Raw genomic sequence first — 11,472 nt, forward strand, 5'->3', positions numbered from 1 at the left:
ACATTAGCAATGGCTTTTGGTCTGTTCCTGTGCACCCTGATAGTCAATTTTGGTTTGCATTTACTGTTAAAGGAAAACAATATACCTTTACTTGCCTAAGCCAGGGTTTTCATAACTCACCTACTTTGTTTCATAGAGTGTTAGCTGATGTACTGGCAAAGCTGCCAGACATGGCTTCTTGTGTTGTATAGTATGTTGATGACCGTCTTATCTCCTCACCAGATTGCCAAACGCACATGAAAGACTCAGAAGTGATCCTGCAGCACTTGGCAGACAGTGGGCTAAAATGTAATGTTAGAAAGGCTCAGATCGCAAAGGAGTAAGTATCATATCTGGGGTATCTAATATCCAAGGGGTACAAGCGTTTAACTGTTGACTGCATTGAGGCTATTAATGCATGCCCATGACCAATTACGGTCAGTGGAGTTAGGAAAGTGTTGGGGCTATTCAATTTCTGCCAAACTCAAATCCCAAATTATTCAAGGATTGGCCAGCCCCTTAATAATCTCCTGAGGGGTGCTGGTGGACCACATGATGCAATTGAATGGACACTTGAATGTGAACAGGCATTTATCACATTGAAAGAGAGGCTAGGTACTGCCCCAGGGTTGGGACTTCCTAATCCATTAATGCCTTTTACATTGTACACACATGTCAGTGAGGGACTTATGGCAGCAGTGTTAATGCAAAAACATGGGGACAAACAGTGCGCAGTAGCATACTACTCTTCTAAACTAGATGCTATCGCTCAAGCAATGCCACCATGCCTCCAGGCAGTGGAAGGAGCTTCTATGGCCCTAAGTCAGGCCTCACCACTTATTGGTGCGCAGGATGTAAATATTGTCGTGCCTCACGCTTTCCTTGTGATTTTATCAGGAAAGAAATCTTCGGCAGTCCATGTGGCAAGATGGACTCGATGGGAAACGAGCTTGCTTATGCCTTTGGTACATCTGCAACGAGCATCATCGCTAAACCCTGCCACCCTCATGCCTACCCCAGATAAGGGACACCCGCATCATTGTTGCCTTAAGGAAGAGCCCATGGACCTTCCATTGGTAAAAGAAACTGAAATACCTGGTGCCCCTTGCCTATACGTGGATGGTTCTTCCTTCTATGTGGATGGCAAGCGACACACAGGATGGGCCGTTAGTACTCAAGATGGGCAGCTGGTGGCGCATGGCAGTTTACCTGGAGCATCAGCACAAGTATCAGAACTACAGGCATTAGTTGCAGCATGTGAAGCTGCGGAAGGTCATGCTGTAAACATATATACTGATTCTAGATATGCATTTGGGGTTGTACATGATTATATTAACTTGTGGGTAAATCAGGGATTCCTGACAAGTACAGGATTCCCAATACCAAATGTGGGGATAATGGAGAAACTTCATGCAGCCATTCAGAAACCTACCGAAGTAACAGTGATAAAAGTGAAGGCCCACACAAAAGGGACAGACCCTCATAGCAAGGGGAACCGAAGGGCAGACGAGCTAGCTAAACAAGCAGCAGTGGAAGGTAAAGAGATGCAATTGATTGCTGCAACACGGCCTCTCATAAAACCCCCCAAACTTTTTTGAATTACAGGACATGCAACACTCTGCACCAAGGGCACAGAAGTGGTTATGGATGGATAATGGGGACAAACTCTGTGATGATAACACTTGGAGAAGTCCAGGGGACACAAATGTGTTACCAAATGTGCTGATGGGAACTATGATACAAGTGTATCACATGTTGGGACATGATGGAGCATGGAGGGTGATCCACCGGATGTCAGACATCTGGTGACATCCGAAGCTTAATGCAAATGTGCATGATTATGTGAGGAGGTGTGTAATGTGTGCTCAATGTAATTCTGCTCCCACAGTGAAAATGAGAATGTGACATCAGCCAAGACCGACACAGCCCTTCACACAGTTACAAATAGATTTCATTGGGCCCCTGCCAAGGTGCAGAGGGAAAGAATATGTTCTGGTGATCAAGGATCACTTTACTAAGTGGGTAGAAGCTTTCCCAGTGGCCAAGGCCACTGCATCTGATGTAGCTAAAATATTGATGACCGAAATAATTCCCCAATGGGAACTTCCATGCTTCATTGATAGTGACCAAGGTACCCATTTTACAGGGAAAGACTGGGTCACCAACCTACAAGTGGTTCTCATTATCTCCTTTTGAAATGCTGAGAGGACGGGCGATGAGGAGGTCAGGAAATCTGTGCATTGCTGGGGAGCGGGGAATTGTATGTCATGTGTGACCAGCTTGCTGAATATTGCAAATTGTTATCTCTGTGTGTCTCACAGGACCCCCGAACTGAACCAGACCCAAATGCCAGCAAAGAGGACACATGTGAGGTGTAGCCTGATGATCAGGTGATGGTGAAAGTCTATAGAAAACAAACCTTTGAACCAGCCTGGACTGGACCTCACACGGTTCTCTTGGTAACTCCTTCAGCAGCCCAGGTCACTGGAATTCACAATAATCCCTGTTTATTCTATCGATTCCTGGAGAGCCATTCTCAATATTGTTAAGTGTTTTCATTTGATATTCCAAGTTTAAAATTGATGTAGGCATTTTTGTGGTTTACTAATTGTTTTGAGTGGTTTCTGAGACTTGAGAGGTTTTTTTAGAGGTCTCATCTTAATAATGTAGCAGTGGCTTTCAGTGTTTTATTGATGTAATCACCTGGGAAGGAGCCACTGGTTCAGTTGTAAATGCCATTACTCAAGCTATCAAATCTAATAATAGGGACTGGGTTGAAAATGTATTAGTAGCAGGGATGACAGTTTATTGTGCTGAGGGTAGGGCTCATGTCTAATCAAGTGAGATCACCTTAACTCAGCAACACAGTAGGTCAGGTCCTCACTGTTGTACTCAGCCATCTATTAAAAACTACTAAAATGTATAAGCAAGCATTGGTCTAGGCATGTAGAAGAATTGTGTTATCATTCTGGCATGGTGTTCAACATGAAAATTGCAGCCCTGATAGGAGACTTGCTTGTGTCACAGGTGCCCTGTTGGGTGAGAGCTGTAGTTCTCAAAGACTGAATGTCTTCACCTTGGATGGTGGCAGGGGAGTGTTCCCTATCGATAACAGGGGCATGTTGGGATGGTCATTCCATCCTTGGAGGGGTGTTAATTCCTGTGGGTTGGGCTCCTGAATTGGAGGCTCAGCCCGTCCACCCACTCCCATTCTCATGTCACAGACACCTGTGTAGAATAAGGGCCGGAGATAACTATATAGCTTTCTCATGGGACCAATGTTCCACCCTGGAAGGATGGGTTTTGTGTATGGGAAACCTGGAGTCAGGAAAAGCCTTATCTCAAATGTTGGGACCTGACTTAATGGTGCATGTAATGTTTAGTTTAATGGATGATATAACAGTGAGAAAGGACTCCACTACTTGGTGTGAATTTGCGTGATTAACTTTGGCAGGCAAGCCTTGCTTAAACATCTCGTTCTTCCTATTGTGTTAAACCTATTAGAAGATATTACGAAAGAAGTAGTAGGGCAATTACAGTGATTCAGTGGATAGAAGGGTTTGCTATTGTGGGAACAGAGATTCCATGGGAATTGATTTAGGTTGTGTTCTCGCAATGGGTATGGGGACTTATTATTTTTATTGTAGATATCATTATGTATTATTTAATTCTGTTATCAAAATTTTAACAGAGGGTCCTGTGGCACCTTTAAGACTAACAGATGTATTGGAGCATAAGCTTTTGTGGGTGAATACCCACTTCGTCAGACGCAAGTGGGCATTCACCCACGAAAGCTTATGCTCCAATACATCTGTTAGTCTTAAAGGTGCCACAGGACCCTCTGTTGCTTTTTACAGATCCAGACTAACACGGCTACCCCTCTGATAATCAAAATTTTAGTTAATTAAGTGCTGATAAGGTTAATTATTGCTCCTAATAAATAGAAGGAAGTGGTGTTAGTGGGGTCTAAAAATTGTTCTTAGCCCTAAAACCAAATGGGGGAGCTGAAGGGTATGCTTGTGTTCATTTTAAATAAAATGCGATTTAGAAGGTACTTATGCATAAAGAAGCATGCTGTGGCTCACCACCCTAGGAACATTCTAGAAAAGGCCAAGGGGAGAGGGGTGAGCTCAACATGTGCAGTGGAGAAGTATAAGCATGTGATGAACAAATCCATATATAGAAAGGTTAAATATGATTGATTAGAGGTTTGTGTTATGTAACTTGTTATGTAACTTGTTTTGTAAGTTCAATGTGCTATAAAATAGCAATGGGAGGGGCTCCTTGTTGGAGGGACTCTGGCTGATTTTTGTAATAGGGCCTTTCCCTTTGTGCACATTGAATAAAGTCTTGTTGAATTGAATTGATTCTGCCCAGCATTTGACTCATTTGGTTATTATTGGAAACCACAAAATACCAATACGTGTCAGTGCTTGTGAGTCTCAAAATGGTTTGTGATGCACTTGACTCAAAATCAAACTACAACAGAAAATCTGTTATTACAACTTAAATTTAATACTTCTAATAAAGTAACATCCAGAGGCCCCAATCAGGTATGAGCCTCAATTATATTCGGTGATGTACAAACACACAGTAAGAGAGAATCCCAATGTCAGAGAGATGAAAAACAATCAAGTGTAGGTAATTGGGGAGGTAGGACAAGTGTAACAGCAACAGAAGAAATGTAAATTGTATTTCTTTTTAAGGATGGAAGTTTCTTTGCCCAGAAAATTGGTTTCCCCATGGAGAGAAATGTTACCATTTTTCTACTGAATCCAAACGTTGGCTGGAGAGACAAAAGGCCTGATCTTCTAATGGCTCCAGACTCCTCCTGATAGAAAACAAAGAAGAGCTGGTAGAGTATCTTTGTCTTTGGAGAGCTGCATGTTCAAATCTGCCATTAGAAGATATTTGTCAGTGAAAAGAGGATTGTGGAAAATGAGATTTGACTTCATTTGGTACCTTGCTTTATGATGTTTTTTTTTCTTGAAGGCTAATTACCTCACACCTCCTCATCTCTCTCCCAGCATTAGAGCCATAACTGAACCCTAAATTAAGTTAAAAGGCATCTGCTACAAAGCAAAACCCCAATGTCCCCTGTATTTTTCATGTTCATGCCGGATATTTTTCTCTCTCTCAGAAGAGATCCAGGGGAGGTATTGTCCTTCAGACAAGAGAGTGAAAAGAGATTAATGATCAGAGAATGCTGTCACAATTTCTATAAAATCAATAGCAAAAACGTTTAGAGCAAATGAAGAAATGATCTGTTTGGCCAATGGAGTTGATCAACCATGAGGCTGCCTCAGCATATAGGGACCACATAACCACATAACTGTATCTAATATCTATATACTCCTGAAATGAGCAAATACTTTGTCATAGGTTTCACCCCCACTCTGAACTTTAGGGTACAGATGTGGGGACCTGCATGAGAACCCCTAAGCTTAATTACCAGCTTAGATCAGTATGCTGCCACCACCAAATCGTTTATGAGTCATTTGGAAACTCTGTCTTCCCCCCAAAATATCTCCCTCCCAAGTACTATAACCCTTCCCTGGGTAGCCTTGAGAGACTTCTCCACCAATTTTCTGGTGAACACCGATCCAAACCCTTTGATCTTAAAACAAGGAGAAATTAATCACCCCCCCCCTTTCCTGGCAGGATTTGAGTTTAATTTTCCTTTCCCCCACCAATTCCTGGTGAGGCCAGATCCAACCCCCATGGATCTTAAAACAAGGAAAAATCAATCAGGTTCTTAAAAAGAAGGCTTTTAATTAAAGAAAGAAAGGTGAAAGGAAAACTTCTGGGAGAGAGCATACAAGCTTCTTTCACAGACAACAGATTCAAAACACAGAGGATGTTCCCCTGGGCAAAACCTTAGTTACACAAAAGAAATTCCAATTTGATTATCCCTCTAATGCACAAGACAAGTCACAAAAGAAAATAAACATAAACCTATTTATTTCTTCTCTAATACTCACTACTCTGATAAGAGGCTGATTCCTGGATCTTTTTTCTCTCCGGCACAAAACTTAACGAACACTGAGATAAAGGACTCTTCCCTCCTTCCTGGTTGAAAAATCTTGTCTCCTCATTGGTTCCTCTGGTCAGGTGTCAGCAAGGCTAGGTGAACTTCTTAACCCTTTACAGGTAAAAGAGGCATTAACCCTTATGACATACCTGATGTACATACACCCAAGAAATGAGCAGGAAAGGGAATGAACTGACTTTGTCTTTGTGCAGGACTTTATAAGCCCCCTGGCAACTTCTCACTGGATAGGATTATCATGTGACAAGACCCTGGATGTGGGGGAATGGCACAATTTTCTCCACTGACCAGTGAGTTACAGACACAGCTAGAAACTTCTCATTTCAATGAAGTGCATCGACAGTGCTCTGACAGAGAGAAACCCAAGCTTGAATAACAAGGAGTCCAATATGTAATCACTGAAATCAGCAGAGAATGGTGCAAGTCAATGTTAAGATGTATGTTAAGATGTATTGATCAAAAGCTATGGGTGATGAAACACCAAAAGGAAAAGGGAAGGGGGTGCTGCAGGTCAAGAATGAAGTGCATTGTCTGAGGGGAGTAGGAACTCAAAAAAAAATAATATAGAGAGGAGGTTATGTATCATGGCAGAGTCGCACTGGCCATTAAGTGAAAAGTTTGCCGCGTATGGGATGCATTAGTCTTGACTCTAGTCAATGCAGGTATTCCTTCACATAAATAATTGCCAAATTTACTCATGAATTGTTTAATAATGTCCCTTCTCCTTCTCCACAATTGTTTTGTTATTATTAAAAATATTTGTTTTTGCCATATGTTTAAATTACAGACATTTTTACCTTTGAAAAAATAAGGTAGTAATAGAGATATAACTGGAATGGCTTGAAGTAACATTTTATTCTATCATAGGTTTGCCGTAAAAAAGGATACATTGATGGGAACTGTGCAGTTTTCATAGGTGGATAGCTCCTTTCTGGTCCATGCAAATATTCAAAGCGCTATATTTGTGAGCAGCTGGTTCTTTTGCCAAAGCCTGACATATCAGCATGAGATGGACCATGGAAACCATAAAATCGGGGGCATCCCAAACACAGTAACAATTATATCCCAATAAATACTACCACTCTCACCTTTTCCTCTTCAGAGGCTGTGTTGATACTGTGAAATTATAACACACTTTGCTGTGACCACATATTGTTCATGAGTCTGTGTCAAAAGGATCTGGGAATGGCCACTCAGAGTAGAAAGAAATCTGATAAACCACATGTCTTTTGGATACTCTCAGCCAATCAGAGCTCCCCCAAAAGGCCAAAGTGCTTTTTTTCTACTTTTCCAGTTCAGTGATAGTTTATTGTAAAATGCTAATTATTTCATTATCTGATTAAAATAGTTTTTCAATAAACTGTTGAAATTTGAAAAAAAAAATGAATGTAGTTGCCACCTTTTATGGATTTTTTTTTTTACTTTATTACATTTCAGTCAATCACAGAAAAAAATTCAAATATGAGGATAACATTGGTCAGACTAAAAATATCTTTTGGGGAAAATATTTTAAAGATGTTCTTCAAAGGTATATGGAATGGATTGAAATGGTTATCCTGGGGAATCAATATCCATGTCTTTGAGGCCAACACAGCAAAGGTAAAACCACCTGCCCCACCCATTCATCCTCCCCAGCTTCTCAAATGAGTAAGCAAACCTACAGGTTCATCATGAACAAGATGAGAGCAACTGAGAAGCCCTGCTGTAAGCTGTTATAGTCACCAGGATAGAAGTTCTCATTGACATAATTGGCTAATTAACAATGATGTTACACAGAGGGCATAATTAGAAGAGATGATCCCACTTTTGTATCATACTCCATGGACTGGGCATGGTCAAAAGTGATGCTACATAACTTCACCACCTGAACTACAGCACACTGTGCTTGGGGCCAAGCTGTCCTTATGACTCATGACCCAGTCAATTCCCCTTTGTCCTCATTAGAGAAATGTACCATGCCAAAAACACTATAGTCTCCCCAGCTCATGAGATAAACACCTCATGTCCACTTACCAAAGTGCTCCCAAGGATTTACATTTATGTCAGATGCTATTGGTATTAGGCTTGCTTCTAACAGGGCTGTGACGGGGATCCCCGGGGTGTAACCTGGGGCTGTGGGACCCCTGTGTGCCCTTATCTCCCCAGCCTGGGCTGTCTCTCACAATGCTTTCCTAATGACAAGCAGCAAACCCCTGCAGGCACTGTCATAACTCAGCACAACCACATGTGCAGCCCTACTCCCAGCTCGATTGCATGAATGGTCCCAGAGCCACTTATGAATCACACAGAGAAAGGCACCAGCCAAATCCCCCTAGCTCCCAGCCTTGTACGTCGGGGATATACAGCCTCAAGACAAGCAGTGCAAGTTTATTAATTGGTTCACCATGTCATCAATGGAAAGTGGGTATACCTCAGCCTTTGCAAACCTGAACAGATTTACCAAACACTTCAGGCAAAGTCACTGGTAAAGATAAGCAGTTAAACAAATTTATTGACTACAAATGATAGATTTCAAGTGATTATAAATGACGAGCAAAAAGTCAATTAGTTACCAAAATAAAATAAATGCACACAGTCTAACCTCTCAATCCTATCAGACTGGGCAACATCTAGATTAAGCAGTTTTTTCACCCCACTGGATACTGTAGTTCATAGTACACAGGTTTCACCCTTGAAACCAGGGCCAGTCTCCTCTGCTGGAGTCTTCATTCTTGTGAATGTCCTTGTTGCTTGCATCATAAGTGGGTAGAGGAGAAAAGGCCAAGCATGAGGCCATTGTGTTTTGTTTTATACCTTTAGTCCATGTGCTTGGAGAACACAAGTCCAGGCATGTCTGGGGGCATTGCTGAGTCACCAGGCAAGGCTGAGCAATTCCCCTGCTGTGGCCTCATGCAGATGAGTCATTGCATTATAGCTCCCTTGCTAGACAGAGGCTGTTGATGGTTGTTCCACACCCAGCTGGGCGTTGGTTATCCCCCTGGTTATTGTCTTTGAGGAGCTAGTATCTGGGCGCTTCCCAAACGCACAGCATATTTTAGTGACAATCCTATAACACAATTCTCATAACTTCATATACATTAATGATATATAGATAGATAGATAAATAGAACAGTGGGTTTCAGCAGATCAGAACCTTTCCCGTGATACCTTACCTGGCATACTTTATATGCAATATGACAACTATATACAATGATGAATATGGGGGTCACAGGACACTCCCCTGGGGTGTATAGTGTCACAAGGGCTAAATACCATGTGGTCCCAACCATTTCAGTCTGGATCATTTTAGAATAAATGTGGGCAGGACTGGCTGAAATGGGTCAATGAGCCCTCCCAATAATTCCTACTGTACAATAGTGGCCTTTCAAAATCTCCCAGAACCCACTATTTCTCAGACTCGTGATGGGAATGATGGGAAGTGTACCCACAGGGCACTGCAATTTACAGAATTTAGAAGAGTGATTGTGAAGTTGCAGAACAGACCTACAAACAAGCATCAGCAGCCTGGCTGGAGTGGAGAGACTGAACCATTTGTGTATAAACCATTTCTATACTACCCATTTGTTAACTAGTGGCTCAGTTCTAAAGTGTATTTAAACAGTTTATGAAATGTTTTGTACACATAACGGAGCTGATCCTCTCAGTTATTGCTGCTGGACTGCTGTCAGTTTCCTGTAAGGTGACCAGATTAGCAGCATCAGTTACACTGTGAAGCTCTGAACAGTGGAAATAGCTATCACTACTGTGTTGGAAGCCTTGTTTGGTTGGTTATTTTTTGTTTGTTTTGTTTTCTTGTATAAGAAAACTCAGAATCTGTGGAATGCAGAAAACACTGGAGAAGGGCTCTCCAAACTGATTTTTTATACCTGCAGCTTTCTAATGTTTGCTCTCACTCGTTCACAAAGACACACACATATAAATGGATTTAGTAAACAATTATGAGTTAATGTGGTAGTAAAAACTGTAGAATTTTACTCCTCTTCACCTTCCTATTTTTAACTAGTTCTGAGTGTGCTGGTTAGGGTGTAGGGCTTCTGACAGACACTTCCTGTTTGGCAGAAGCCAGAGTCTTCAAACGGCATTCTCATTTCTTCTGTTGGCTGCTGCTGACCCAAGAAGAAGAGGACAGTCAAATGGTCTCTCTTCCCTGAAGATTTAAATACCAGGGAAAACTAGCAGAGCAGAACCAGAATTGTTTGCAACCAAGGCCTGGTCTACACTATGACTTTAATTCGGATTTAGCAGCGTTAAATCGAATTAACCCTGCACCCGTCCACACAACGAAGCCATTTATTTTGAAATAAAGGGCTCTTAAAATCGATTTCTGTACTCCACCCCGATGAGCGGAGTAGCACCAAAATCGATTTTAGCATTTCGAATTAGGGTTAGTGTGGCCGCAATTCGATGGTATTGGCCTCCGGGAGCTATCGCATAGTGCACCATTGTGACCGCTCTGGACAGAAATCTGAACTCGGATGCACTGGCCAGGTAGACAGGAAAAGCCCCACGAACATTTGAATTTCATTTCCTGTTTGCCCAGCATGGAGAGCACAGGTGACCAGAGATAGCTCATCAGCACAGGTAACCATGCAGGCCAATAATCAAAAAAGAGCACCAGCATAGACCGTACGGGAGGTACTGGATCTGATCGCTATATGGGGAGAGGATTCAGTGCTAGCAGAACTTCATTCAAAAAGACGAAATGCCAAAACTTTTGAAAAAATCTCCAAGGGCATGATGGAGAGAGGCCACAATAGGGACTCAGAGCAGTGCTGCGTGAAAGTCAAGGAGCTCAGACAAGCCTATCAAAAAACAAAGGAGGCAAACGGTCGCTCTGGGTCAGAGCCGCGGACATGCCGCTTCTACGCCGAGCTGCATGCAGTTCTAGGGGGGGCCGCCACCACTACCTCACCTCTGACTGTGGATTCCGAGGCGGGGATAATCTCATCAGCTACACCTGAGGATTCTGCAGACAGGGAAGAGGAGGAGGAGGAGGACGAGCTTGCAGAAAGCACCCAGCACTCCGTTCTCCCCAACAGACAGGATCTTTTTCTCAGCCTGACTGAAGTACCCTCCCAACCCTCCCAACCCAGTATCCAAGACCACGACCCCATGGAAGGGACCTCAGGTGAGTTTACCTTTTAAAATATAAAACTTGTTTTAAAAGCAAGGGTTTTTAATGATTACTTTGCCCTGAGGACTTGGGATGCATTCTCAGCCAGTACAGCTACTGGAAAAGTCTGTTAACGTGTCTGGGGATGGAGCGGAAATCCTCCAGGGACATCTCCATGAAGCTCTCCCAGAGGAACACCAAAAGCCACAAGGTTTCTGGGCAGTGCAGCCTTATTCCGTCCTCCATGGTAGGACACTTGACCGCGTCATGCTTGCAGCAAGTAATCTGGTATCATTGCATGACAAAGCCTGGCAGCGTATGGTCCCGGTGT

General features: G+C 42.6%; 1 long non-coding RNA gene across 1 annotated transcript; it reads right to left on the bottom strand.

The window, feature by feature from the left end:
• Nucleotides 1–4,473: 4,473 nt before the first annotated feature.
• Nucleotides 4,474–6,082, bottom strand: LOC135976449 (uncharacterized). Its single transcript, XR_010593560.1, has 2 exons — nucleotides 5,961–6,082; nucleotides 4,474–4,810 (listed from the first exon to the last, which is right to left on the bottom strand). It is a non-coding gene; the product is annotated as an uncharacterized LOC135976449 (long non-coding RNA).
• Between the last annotated feature and the right edge of the window lie 5,390 nt (nucleotides 6,083–11,472).

Source organism: Chrysemys picta, chromosome 1, assembly GCF_011386835.1.
Source record: "Chrysemys picta bellii isolate R12L10 chromosome 1, ASM1138683v2, whole genome shotgun sequence".
Classification (NCBI taxonomy): domain Eukaryota; kingdom Metazoa; phylum Chordata; order Testudines; family Emydidae; genus Chrysemys; species Chrysemys picta.